The following is a 14,610-nucleotide window of genomic DNA, read 5'->3' on the forward strand; positions in this document are numbered from 1 at the left end:
GAAATTCGGTCTGGCACTCAACGTGTTAAAACAGGAGGTGGACGCACAGACCGGGAGCACGGTACTGTATAGGCTGGGAAGTGGGCGCCGTAGGTCAAGTGTCGCAGTAGCTCGCATGGCAAGCGGGCGGGGAGATATATGGTAGTGGACAGGGCTCGAGATAGGAGGTTCGAATCCCACATAAGAATTTTTTTTAACAGCCAGTTGCCTGGGATGTGGTAAGGTTGTGTACTTGATAGCTTCGAAGGACTGATTTGTTTATTTGACCCTGTAAAAGACCGTATGTGTTGTTGCATTGGGTATGGTGCTAGGTTGGACAAGGATGTGGAGATGATGGTCTGTGGCCAGTATAGGCTGGGAAGTGGGCGCCATAGGTCAAATGCCGCAGTAGCTGACATGGCTAGCGCATGGTAGGATATGTGATAGTTGACAGTGCTCGAGGATTAGAATGTTCAAGGCCATGCAAGTATTTTTTTAAGCCAGTTGGCCTGGGATATGGCAAGGTTGTTGTATACTTAATACCGGTATTTTTCACAGACTGATTTGTTCATTTGGCCCTGAAAAGGGCCGTTGGTATGGAGCTGGTTTGATAGAGGCTAGGAAACATGCGACAGGATTTCATTTATCCATGTCGTTCAACGCAGCACCTGCTCGAACTGACGACCTCCGTGGTCGATGCAGAGTTGCGCGCGATGTTGTAAGGACCATCTGGCCCATTGCAACACCTCTGGCAAAATGGATCAGCATGCCTCGGTGATGAGCTGTCTAAGGTTACAAGGACTGGCCGGCTCCTGTGCATACACCAGTTATTTTACATGGCCCCACAGGAAAAAATCCAGGGTCGTAAGATAGGATGATCTGGCAGGCCAGGGGGACAGGTCCTCCCCTTCCTATCCATTTATCAGGATACGTCGTATGGAGATGGTTCTGGACGACCACCGCCACATACGGTGGAGCTCCATCATGTTGAAACCACATCCTGCAGCAATCAAGGAGTGGCACATGTTTCAAAAACGGCAGTAGTTCATCTTGGAGGAACCACAGATAGCGCTGGTCAGATGACCCTCAAAGAAATGGAAACGAATGAGGTGATCACCCATGATTCCACACCATACATTCACTCCCCACTGTACCTGAAAAGCTGTCTGTAGCACCCAGTAGGGATTATCCACACTCCAGTAATGATTATTATGGCGATTAACAGTTCCATTGCTGTGGAATAGTGCTTTGTCCATAAGTAAGAGAGTTGCAAGAAAAGCAGGATCAGTGTCCACATGCTGTAAGATCCATTGAGACAACGCCACCCGGACATCGAAATCATGACCATGGAGCTCCTGGTGTAAGTACAGATGGTACAGATGAAACCGGCGGGTATGTAATATTCGCATAACAGACGCTCGGCTGATGTTCGCCTGTGTGCTTGTATGAGGGTTACGCCAGATACCATCAAACATGACCTCTTCATTGTCAGCAGACGTTACGGGATGATCTCGAACAGGCAGTGTCCTTCCCAGGGATGCAGTATCCCGCAGGCATCTTTCCACACTCCAAAATGACATGCCCGTCGGTTGTCGTCCATCCGGATAGCGTTCCTGGTATAGGCGTTGTGCCTAGTATGAATTCTGTCTAGCTTCTCCATAGATAAGTAACATATCCACATACTCGTCACTGGAATACATCTCGAGGCAGTGAATATCCTTTGTGTTGTGAATTGCTTCAAACGAAGGGAGTTTGTGCAGCTACGTACTTACCTGCCATCGCATGTTGTTATCGTTCCAATGGGGCATACTTTGCCTTACCTGTGGTTTACGAAGCTTGGAACATGTATGATGTAGCTAACTGGCCACAGACTATCATCTCTTCGTCCTCGTCCAACCCACCACCATTCCCAATACAATGATACATACGGTTTTTTACAGAGTTAATTCCTATGTGGGATTTAAACATCCTACCTCAAGCACTGTCCGTTATCACGCCTGCCGTGTGAGCTACTGCAACACTTGACCTACGACACCGACTTCCCAGCCTATACAGTACTGTGCTCCCTGTCTATGCGTCCACCTCCTGTTTTAAAGTACGTGTTCTGCGTATCTGTACTCATTTTACGGGTTCATTCGAGGTACCCATAATGAATTAATAGTGGCACTCACGATTCCTGCTGTCTTCTAGCCCGTAAACACACATCTTGTTATATTACCCCAGTTTAGGTCTTTCAGAAATGTAGTAAATGTGAAGGGATGCATTAAACTGGATCGCAAGGGGCTGGTGGACCACCCAGTATACTGTATTTGCTATAACCAAGGTCTGATATTTCTAAACAAACATTTTTTCTATCATCTACTATTCAGTTGTTGTTAGAGGTCTGGTATTAGAACAGTGGATCGATAAGACAATTATAATACCTCTTTTAGCTTTCATAAGTCTCTCGAACATGAAATGTGTGCTATTCCTCTATATCCTTTTATAATTCACATCCATCAAGGCATTATTTAAGTTTTTATCAAGCTGATTTCCTGGATAAGGACTGTCTTTAAACTGTCACATTATTTTCCTGTACTTTGAAAGTAATATTTCGATAGCAGCATCCTCAATAGCTTTATTTAAACTTAGTTGTAGAGTGTAGGCTGCACACTGAAAATGGTCATACTTTGCTCTTTCAACTCCTGGAACGATATTTCTTGCATTGTCAGTGCAAAGAGCGACAACTTTATCTTCCAACCCCCCATTCACGAACTACATCTTCAAACTCTTCCATGCAGTTAGGGGCATTGTGATATTCTGTAACATGTTTAACTTGTAATTTTGAATTATGATATTCCCAGTTTGGATCAATCCAGTCAGCTGTAACCCAAATAGCTTCTGTTAGATATGGAAGACCAAAAATCCCCTATGTGATTAACAAATTCTGCTTGTTTCAGTTCATCAAATAATTTTGATCATTCTGCATCATACAACTTGTAATTTTTTTTATTTTAAACAATTTTTGTTACAGCATTCCTAGAGGAAGGTGGTAAGTGTGAGATTTGAGAGCTACCCATAAAACCTCTTCAGTACCATGATCAGAGGCAATGTTGACCCCCCCCCTACTATCCTGCACCCATTTCACTAGTTAATTCATAATTTCAGTTTTCTTATTGCAGGACACTGGCTTCACTATGTGTTCCAATGTTCGTTGAGATATTGAACTAGTAGACACATTTATGAATGCAGATACACTTGGAAAGGATGAATATATTTAAGATGATATTGAAGATACTTGTACTTCCAGTATAACTGAATGATTTTCTGCATTTCTTACAACAAACTATTTTTTCTATCTGTCACCTTACCGCAATCGTTTAGCTTAAATCCGAAACTTTCATCATGTTTTTCTCACATCTGTTCATAAGCCATATTTGTAACTGAAGTTCACTAACACTGAATGTGAATATAAACTGTCTTCTGAATAACAACCACATAAAAACTGAGATTCAAGTTGTAACTTTTTCTAGTATGTCTTTCTAGCAATTGGTATCAGTCCATTCGCAGGTTACCTGGAAGTACCTTAATGACAGTTTCTTCAAGTACCTTCCGTACACCTACCCATTATGCCACCTGACTGTGTTTAGTAAATGTCTGTTATATACTACAATAGCCTGACCAGTATTTCCTTTCCAATAGTTTGTAAAAGCAAAAGAAGAAAGCAATTAAGGTTGTATTTTTGCTGTTACCTTTCTGAAAGAAAGATATACCGGGCGAGTTGGCCGTGCAGTTAGGGTCGCGCATCTGTGAGCTTGCATCCGGGAGATTGTGGGTTCGAACCCCACTGTCGGCAGTCCTGAAAATGGTTTTCTGTGGTTTCCTATTTTCACACCAGGCAAATGCTGGGGCTGTACCTTAAGTAAGGCCACGGCTGCTTCCTTCCCACTCCTAGACCTTTCCTATGTTGTCATCTCCATAAGACCTGTGTTGGTGCGACATAAAGTAAGTTGTAGAGAAAGAAAGATATGAACATCAACTTACTTTAATGACCTGTTGGTCATACAATAACCGAGGCTTGCACACCAAATGGCAAGTAACAAAATAATACATGGGTTTTGTACCAGAAAAAAGGTTACTTTTCCTTGTTCAAGGCACGTTGATCGGTAAATCTGATTTTTAGATTAATTGGTTAACAGATCAATTAAATTGACAGCTCTAATAATAATATATTCTGACAAAATACTCTTGAAAATCACCTATCTTAGCTTCGATTACATAAAAATTAAAAACAAAACAGCGAGTGTATAGAGTACAAGGTGGGGATAAAATATAAACAGGATTTAATTTTTGATTTAAATTCATTTTTTGAAAAACACAAGGCAATTACAATTTATTTTTCCATATAGTTTCCTGCTTTGGAAATGCATTTGCCCCAACATATGGGCAGCTTTTTGATGCCCTCATCGTAAAAAGAACAGGGTCGTGTCACCAGCCAGTTGCACACGAAATCTTCCACACTCTTGTCATCTTCAAATCGTTGCCCTCCTAGAGCTTCTTTAAGCGGTCTGAACAAATGGAAGTTGCAGGGCGATAAGTCTGGGCTGTAAGGAGGATGATCAAGTGTAGTCCAGTGCATTTCCTGTAGCTTGGAGACAGACTTTGCATTTGCGCATTTGCATGGGAGAGGATGACCTGTCAAATTGGTTGGTCTCGTCTTTTGCAGCGATATGCAACCCTCGCCTTGTTCAACAGCTCCCAGTAGTAAACAGCATTAATTGTGCATCGCTCATACAAAAAAATCAATCAGCAAAATGCCTCACCGATCGAAAAAAAACGGTTGCAAGAACCTTGCCAGCTGACAGTCGAGTCTTGGCTTTCACTGGTGTTGCCTCTTATTTCCTCCGCCACTCCTTACTGGCTTGTTTTGGTTTGGGAGTGTAGTGGTGGACCCATATTTCGTCGCAGGTGACTGTCTGCCTAAAAAATGCATCACCTTAGTCCCCAAACCTTGCTGTAAACCTCTGACAGACTTCCAAACATCTCAACTTCAGATTTTTGGTGAAAAGGTGAGGGACCCATCTGGAACACACTTTACGGAACTGTAGGTCGTTTGTGATGATTGCTTGACAGCTCCCATAACTGATTCCAACTTGTTCTGCAATTTCTGATACTGTCACCCGTATATCGTTGTCAATATGTCTTTAACCGCACAAATGTTTTCATTTGTAATGCTGGTGCAAGGACGGCAATCATGTTGCTGATTTTCCACACGTTCTCGTCCTTCCGTGAACTTTTTATGCCAGGCAACACGTGTCCTTGACCATGTTTGATCACCGAACTGTGCAGTCAATCTCTGGCAAATTTCCGCCGCTGTAACTCCTTCACGAGCAAGAAATTTTATAATTGTATTATTCTAACAATATTCTTAATTAACAGCATTTATTTCAACTACACAAAAAAAAAAAAAAACTGGTGGGTGGAAAAATAATATTATATAAAGTTTTTACTAGTTATTGTTTAACTGGGCGAGTTGGCCGTGCTCGTAGAGACGCACGGCTGTGATCTTGCATCCGGGAGATAGTAGGTTCGAATCCCACTATTGGCAGCCCTGAAGATGGTTTTCCATGGTTTCCCATTTTCACACCAGGCAAATGCTGGGGCTGTACCTTAATTAAGGCCATGGCCGCTTCCTTCCAATTCCTAGGCCTTTCCTATCCCATCGTCGCCTTAAGACCTATCTGTGTCGGTGCGACGTAAAGCCCCTAGAAAAAAGAAAAAAGTTATTGTTTAAAATATTCTGCTTAACAAAAAAAAATTGTTCTTACAAGAGAACATCCACAATGGTGAAGTCGCCGATCGCGATGAAACTTAGCAAAAACATTGAGGTACATGTAAAAACAATGCCAGCATCAATTTTAGGCGCCAACATTCATTAGCGCGTTAACTAAGGGGCCTAAAATTTGTGACATTTCAAGTTCCGCGCGATCAGCGATGAATATCTGCTGGCCAATGCTAAGCCGGCACACACACTTCCCATCTGGAGACACACCCTCTGCACCGCCTTTTACCCTCCAAGTGGTTCTCCCCGGCACGTTCCCCTCCCTTCTCCTGGCGCTTGCAAGGAGAAATAAAACAAATAACTAAAATACATGTTATTATGTGTATATGTATTGACAGGAACAACGGAGAACACAACGGTTCGTTTAAAAACGGGAGTGTTATCGGTAATGAAATGAAATGTCGTATGGCTTTTAGCGCTGGGATGTCCCAGGATGGGTTCGGCTCGCCAAGTGCAGGTCTTTCTATTTGACACTCGTAGGCGACCTGCGCGTCGTGATGAGGATGAAATGATGATGAAGACAACACATACACCCAGCCCCCGTGCCGTAGGAATCCACCAATTAAGGTTACAATCCCCGACCCGGCCGGGAATCGAACCCGGGACCCTCTGAACCGAAGGCCAGTACGCTAACCGTTTAGCCAGCGAGTCGGACAGCGTTATCGGTATCAACATATCATAAACCTACAATTTCACATGCAGCGCAAAAGACCACGCTTCAATCTACGTTATTACGGCCTATGTCCGCAGTGTGACATCTCCCCGTGAGCGTCAAAACCTATTTGACAATAGTTGACTGCTTAACACACACCCTCAATCGCGTCATAAAGCTGCAGCTCCCGAAAGTTCAGCGGACCTTCTTCACCGTGACTTCCGTGCGTTGCTTGAAGATGAAAAATAATTTTTGACACGTTCAGTGACATTGCCCTTAAGGACTCGTCGTAAACGTTTTCATAAATTTCATAAAATGTAAACTGCCTATACAATGTGGAAATTCCAAGGGAGAGCTATGAGGAAGGCTGATAGCGTATGCAGTGTAGCACAGGTTCTGTTCGACAGCTAAGCAGATGGCAGCGCGGGGAGAGGGAAACGAGCGGTGCTGAACCAGGCGGGGCGGAGGGGAGGAGGAGCAGAGGTGTGGCACAAAGCAGTGTTCTGGCTAAGCATTGGTCAGGAGGAATTCATCGCTGTTCGCGCGGAACTTGAACTGTCGCAACTTTTAGGCCCCTTAGTTAACGCGCTAATGAATGTTGGCGCCTAAAATTGATGCTGGCATTGTTTTTACATGTACCTCAATGTGTTTGCTAAGTTTCATCGCGATCGGCGACTTCACCATTGTGGATGTTCCCTTGTTAGTAATAATATATTTTTACAAAATACTCTTAAATCGCTGCAAATTTGTACTTAAATTTCATATGTTTGACAATCATAATTTATTGGACTCTGTATAGCCACCAACATGTATAGGTTTGGTTAAGGTTTCATTCACTGTATTTATATTGATGGTTTTATCTATGTTGCTATTAATGCTTTCACGGCCTATACTTATAGACATGATATTGTATAGGCTTTTGGGCTTATGCCGTGTCAAAAGAATAAGATGAAATTCTTAACGTTTCGCAGAAAACTGTGCTCTGCGTCCTCAGGAGAATTCTCGACTGTCCACGAGAAACGTTAAGAATTTCATCTTATTTTTTTGACTCGGCATAAGCCCAAAAGCCTGTACAATATCATGGTTTTATCTATGCTTGAATTTTGTTTATTTTTGATTGCTGTACCCATGTTAATTTGTCTTCATCTTTTGTGGTTTTAAGCATGTTAATTTCATGATGATTTACCAGTGATGCATGTTTACCGTTTACCTAATCTCATCAAATAAGGACATGAAGTTAAATGTTTGTGGTCTATTGTGCCAGTATTTTGTGACTTGACTCATATTTCAACTACTGTATATGATTATTCTCGTCGTCTTCCGTAACAATACTTCATTCTACAACAGATTTAAGATTCCATAGGGTAAATAAGCACAAACATATGTTGTATTATTCATGTTATTTTTCCTCGCTTCACCACGCACGCAGCCCTGGAATGAGTGTCACCGGGTGAGTTGGCTATCCGGTTAGAGTCGTGCAGCTGTGAGCTTGCATCTGAGAGATAGTGGGTTTGAATCCCACTGTCGGCAGCCCGCAAGGTGGTTTCCCTTTTTCACACTGGGCAAATGCTGGGGCTGTACCTTAATTAAGGCCACGGCCGCTTCCTTTCCACTACTAGGCCTTCCCTCCCCCATCGTCGCCATAAGACCTATCTGTGTTAGTGCAACGCAAAGCAAATAGGAAGAAAAAAGTGTTTCACAGGTGAGCTTAGATTCGCGAGCCTTCACGCGAACCAACCCCGGTGTTCGGAGTCGAAACTCTCAATTTGAGGCTTCAGTCATGCATATCCCTACTACTAGGGACTGTGTTATATTTACGGAACATTGAGATCTCAAGCTTTGCAGTTAAAAAAAGAAAGAAAAGAGAGAGAGAACAGGTATGAAAATTTATTATATTGTGATTTACAAGCAGTAAATTTACTTCATTTTCCAAGAAATTAACAAGAATTTTCTAGGTCTGCATTCAAATTCTTAAGGTTCCAATAGGTTAACATAAATGCTATAATTAAGATAAGCCTAGTTATTTGATGCTTTTCAGGGGGACATTTTATTCATTTTGGCAGTGTGACCCAAATATTGTAGCTCTGATACTGTAGCTTGCTATAAGTTTAATTATGATTAGTGAAGTAAAATAACTAATGATGGCAGAAGTAAAGAGGACATAAAATGAAGACTAGCACAAGCAAAGAAGGTCCTTCTTATGAAAAGAGATTTGTTCACCTCGAACATTGATATAGGAATTAGGTGTTTTTGAAAACTTTAGTCTTGAGTGTGGCATTGTATGAAAGTGAAACATGGACAAAAACTAGCTCAGAAAGAAAGAGAATAGAAGCTTTTGAAATGTGGTGTTACAGAAGAATGCTGAAGGTGAAATGGGTAGATAGAATCACGAATAAAGAGATACCGAATCGAATTGGTGTGAGGCTAAGTTTGACCAGAAGAAGAGATAGAATGATAGTGCACATTTTAAGACACACAGGTCTTGTACAGTTGTTTTTTGAGGGAAGTGTATAGTTGGTAAGAACGGTAGGGGTAGACCAAGGTACGAACATGGCAAGCTGATTAGAGCAGATATAGGATGTAGTAGTTACGTAGAAATGAAAAGTTTAGCACAGGATAGGATGGCATGGAAAGCTGTATCAAATCAGTCTATGAACTGATGACTCAAACAAAAACAGTGAGTTGAGTATGGGCATGAATAAACTAGTATTGAATACAGTCTTGGGAAAGTAGTGGATCATCATGCAGTGCTGCCATGTGTTCAAAAGCAAGAGTGATTCTTCTGAATATTGACTGAATGAATTGGTTTGTTAAGAAGGAAGCCGTACTTTCCAGTGTCGACCTAGTTAAATGTAACTTAAAGACTCTTTGGTCTGTTGAACACACAAGTTCAATATAAGTTTCACACTATAACATACCTGTAAAAAACACACTATTAATCGAGGAGTAGTTTGAATTTTTATTCCTTGTTCAATAGTGTGTTCTTTTTACGAGTTGGCATATGTTGTAGTGTAATATTTATATTGAACTTATATGTTTACCAAACTGAAAGCCTTTAAGTTGTATTTGAATGTGTTGGGTTCATCTTCTTTTTTTCCTCCTCTTCCACTTGATATACAGGATTTTACCTCACACAATAATAATAATAATAATAATAATAATAATAATAATAATAATAATAATAATAATAATTCTTTCATCATAACAAACTCGGTCACAGTCTCAAATTTTAATCAAACTGTCATCTACAGGGAGCTTATTGTCTGCTACAACTGTTTCCAAACAAACGTCATGTCTCGTAATGTTTCCCTGAAAGGGAATACTTCATTTCAGTCACTCACAGGTAAGGTGGCAACAGGTAAGACGAGTCGAAACCTATCCTGAATTTCTTATGGCACAATTGTTGTACTGTAAGAGGATAGGATGCAGAGAATCGGCTTCCAGATTTAACTGCAAGGGTCCAAAATCGTACCAAGAATCCTGGTATGCAAGCATGATGGGTGGTGCAGCTGGCATCCCTGAGCCAGCTCGGAGTAGTGGTGTGGTGGAACGTATATACATGCAGCCTCTCGAACCACTCTGAAGCTGTATTGTTTCACTCACTTGTCAGTCACTCACAAAAGTACGGCAGAAATGACTAGTATAAATTCCATGAAGATGACACAAGTTTTTTGCGCAATAAGCACAACGTATTAGAACTTCATTGTCGCACTGTTCTTCACGTTATTTTCTTCTTCTCCAAAAATATTTAGCGGGCACTACAAACTAGGGAGGTCACTCTCTTGTGTAATTCATTGCAAACTATGAATATTTTATCCATCCCAAAATTGTGGAGATGAAAACTGAAGATGTATGAAGGACTGCAGTTCAAGGATTGTGTTTCTGTGGTGAACCTCATCTTTAACATCATTACGAGAAGTTAGAATTTCTGTTAATCAGCACTAAAAAGCTTTCCAGTGCCAGAAGAAGAATTTGCCTAATGTTTGAATAATGCCCGTGGTACCTGGAGGAATCTGAAGCAGTTGTATTGCTTTGCGTGGAGGGATGTCTTCAGAACAAGTTGTATCACTGTATGTGGTCCATGATTAAAAATGCAAGGCAGAGTCGTCTTCAGAGAACGAGGAAAAAGGCTTCTCTAAACCATATTTTCAGTTGTTTTCCCCACTTTTCCTGATTTTGTGGCGGTGACAACAATGTTATCTGCTTTAAACATCTTTTGTTTTTTAAACCGGAGGACCGAAGGTTCTGGTTGGCTCCTGCAATATAATAAATAATTTATGCAACAATGAACTGTCCATACTGATTGTTGGCATTATGGTGTGTGAATATGTGAGTGAACTAACTGATTATGTGTGTGTTTCACACCTGCAAAAGATAGTCGTTTTTGTGCTCGAACCCACTTTGATCAGTGTTGTAAATAAAGAATAGGGTGTAGTGGAGAAATCGCTCTCAAGCCCTCTCTAAAAAGTCATTACCGGGCGAGATGGCCGTGCACGTAGAGGCGCGCGGCTGTGAGCTTGCATCCGGGAGATAGTAGGTTCGAATCCCACTATCGGCAGCCCTGAAGATGGTTTTCCGTGGTTTCCCATTTTCACACCAGGCAAATGCTGGGGCTGTACCTTAATTAAGGCCACGGCCGCTTCCTTCCAACTCCTAGGCCTTTCCCATCCCATCGTCGCCATAAGACCTATCTGTGTCGGTGCGACGTAAAGCCCTTAGCAAAAAAAAAAAAAAAGTCATCTGCAGCCTTACTCTCTTGTTTTTCATCCTGAATATGCGAACGGGATACAAATTTCATCATTTTCCTATTCCCAGTTCTGTGTTATTTCTTGAAACGGATGATCCAGGCATGAGAGGTGGAGAAAGACCTTTTCTTGATAGATAGTTAACGTGGAATTTCCAAAGCTCACAGTCGTAAATCTTCATCATTTCCATTTCGCCCTCCCCTTCTTTCCTCCTGGAAACAGGAATAGAGTTTTTTATACATAATTTTTTTAAATATTTAATCGGACTTGCCGACATACCCATATTTTCCAACTGCTTTTTCCACAAGTAAAGATATTGCTCTGACTTTACTAAACTAAAGGATTTGCGGGTGTGTGAAAGTGATAATCGCTTTTTACCATCTTCATTAAGCCAGAATTTTACAGCGCTCCTCTTGTAATCCATACTAATCTTTTCTCACACACTTCTTGCGGGACTAGGAACATGACTAGAAATATTCAATTTGCACGGTGACAGACTCATAGCATAACTAGATGCCGGGGAGTCATATTCTGGTTTCGAACTTCGACCCAGAACTTTGCTTGAGATCGGCAAAAGTTTTTGACATACGGAATCACTTGAGTCGTTTTCACTGTCTCCACTGTGTACATCAAGAGAAACCTCCTCAATACATTGCACTTCTCTACAATTATTTTCCATCAAATTCATCAGATTGCCTCATTTTCTTTTCTTTTGAGCTAATTTCTCCAGAAAACAAAAACCCTTTTCATTGAAATAAATTGCAAACTCTTCTACGTTAATAGGTTTTAAAACATCCTCCTCCGATGAACTCATTTTCACTGTCTTGCTTTCTTTAGAACAACTTTCAAAACTGTTGCCATTTCTGTATTTAGTGAAACACCCCACAGCTGACTAGTGTGTGCAGCTCTGCTCATCACTGGCCTTGCGTACCTGGGATGTCAGGGCTGTCCACTCCAACCAATATGTACCTATACGATACTCATGCTACTTTCCATTGACCTATATGAGAGATTCGCCACATGATTTCGGAGACTTGTAGTTACATCTGCACCGGGCGAGTTGGCCATGCAGTTAGGGGTGCGTAGCTGTGAGCTTGCAACCGGGAGATAATGGGTTCGAACCCCACTGTCGCCAGCCCTGAAGATAGTTTTGTGTGGTTTCTCATTTTCACACTGGGCAAATACTGGAGCTGTACCTTAATTAAGGCCATGGCCACTTCCTTCTCATTCCGAGGCCTTTCCTATCCCATCGTCGCCATGAGACCTATCTGTGTCAGTGCGACGTAAAACAAATAACAAAAAAGAAGTTACATCTGGAGGCTGATTTTCTGCACGTTGACCTCTTATAGTACAATGATTGTGTTGAAAAAAGTTCAGAATAAATTTCAACCTGTCTTACCTGTTACTTCCCTTGTGAGAACATTTTAAAATTCCTTTTTATTCTCCTCTTCTTGAATGTAAAAGAGACTTCCTAAATAGTGGGCCATATTTTTTGGTTTATGAAATTCATCCATGGGCTAACAAATCTTGTCTCAGTCAAACCCATCCACTTCAGCTTTGTTTGATTGTCTTCATTGTGGTGGTAAAGTATGTTTAGGCTTGTAAGGCGTCTCTTATTCCCACATTTGTCATTAAAGGTGCATGTATAAATATTTGCTCTTTTATTTGGGGTTGTGCTTGGTACTAATAAATTGCTTTCTGTGCATATAGCCGCATATCGCTTTCTTCGTATTAGATTGAATGACACGTTGAGATGGTTTATGACTGTTCAGAAGTTTTGTTAATTATACAGTATTGTCTAAGGTCTAATACAAATAATGATGGACAAATTTCTCACAATAATAATCCACAATTTTGTGGTATACTTATGCATGCTATAACTGCTTTCATGGAGGACACACAGTTGTATGTATAATGATCAGGAAAGGATGAGGGTGTTAGATATGTTACAATGCTTCTGCTGTGACTAACATGAGTTTGACCTGAAAGAGTGAGATTGACTGGGAAAAACTGGAAGATGAACCTAGTCCATAACTGATGTCTATGAGAAAGTCTTAAGTGTTGAAGGTAACACTTGAGATAAATTTACCCATGTGATGGTGACAGAACTGAATTGCAGATCTGTTTGAACGTTGTCTGTGCATTGTTAAGTGTAAAATAATGTTAAGCTGAGAAATTATGCATGATTGAAAATACAGTAACTGCAGGTCCTACCAAAATTTTTAGGACACCTGCATATATCATGAACATGATTCCTGTCCTTAAAATTTTAATCCCAGGCATATGACTGTTTACAGGGAACTAGGAACTTATTTAGAGGAACATTTGCTGAAATTTTCATTAAAATATCACTCTTTGTTTCAAAGTTATTGAAGTCCTTGTTTATAATAATTGGAAAGAAAATAGCTGTTTTTTTAATACTTGAGGCATACCTGCCAACCCTTCTGATTTACCCGGAAAGTTTCCGTTTTTTAACTTGTTTCTCGATTTTACAATTTATTTTTACTTCTTCGTATCTTTTAGCAATATAACCTCCAGTATGCTCAATACTCTTCCCTTAGGATAAATTATTGTGTGCTTGTGTAATTAACGCAACCTCATTTTAAGACATACTTATTTGATGCTTTATTTGACGAGTGTATCGTCTGTCGCCTTCATATATCGTATTTCCCACTCAGTACAGCATTGTGTGTGTTTTACAGCTGGGAATTCAGGACGGCAAACGTCCTACAAGCGAGATAGGCTAGCGCGCACTAGCGAATCCGTTAATCGGGACAGAAGATTGAGTTTCTTACTGTGTGGTTCACGCGCTGTTAACATCATTTTTGCTGGTAGTTTCGTTGGAGTTGTAGGCTACGTGTGGTTTTCTTTTCTCTCTCTTTTTTTTTTTTTTTTTCCCCCTTTTCCCCCTGTCAAAGTCACATGTTAATAATGTATGTGATATATATATCTGTTTTGTATGTGGTAGTTTTGCGTATTTCAGTGCATTTATGTTCGTTCTTAGTTCATAATTTTAATGAGTTGAATGTATTTCAGAGAGTTGTGTCGGTGACAATTTCTGGTATTTTCTCTCCACATTATGACTACAAACATAACACACGTTATCTTCATGTGTTCAGAGATACCTATAAAATTGAATTTTGAATGTTCATGTTTTTATGTGTTTGTAACATTTTCTTGTAACCATTTGTATGTTTTCTCAGTTTAAGATTTTAAATTTAATGGTCAGTTCGCCTTGTAACTGTAGATATGGATGCCTTTTATGTTGTCCTTTTTTCAAGACCGTGGTGTAATATACGCAGTGAAATCCAAGACTTAAAAAAATCATCCTATTATTGATTTCTAAAAGTTGGGAGGTATGTTGAGGAGATCTGGACAGTACAATATAGGGATTGCAGTAATAATTTTTGCTG

At 40.6% G+C, this 14,610-nt stretch overlaps 1 protein-coding gene across 10 annotated transcripts in view; it reads left to right on the forward strand.

Annotated features, from left to right (window-relative positions):
* por (Protein-serine O-palmitoleoyltransferase por) overlaps window positions 1-14,610 on the forward strand; it is a 194,088-nt gene that overhangs the window by 87,070 nt on the left and 92,408 nt on the right. The window lies entirely within an intron of this gene.

This window comes from Anabrus simplex, chromosome 2 (assembly GCF_040414725.1).
Source record: "Anabrus simplex isolate iqAnaSimp1 chromosome 2, ASM4041472v1, whole genome shotgun sequence".
NCBI classification, from domain to species: Eukaryota; Metazoa; Arthropoda; class Insecta; order Orthoptera; family Tettigoniidae; genus Anabrus; species Anabrus simplex.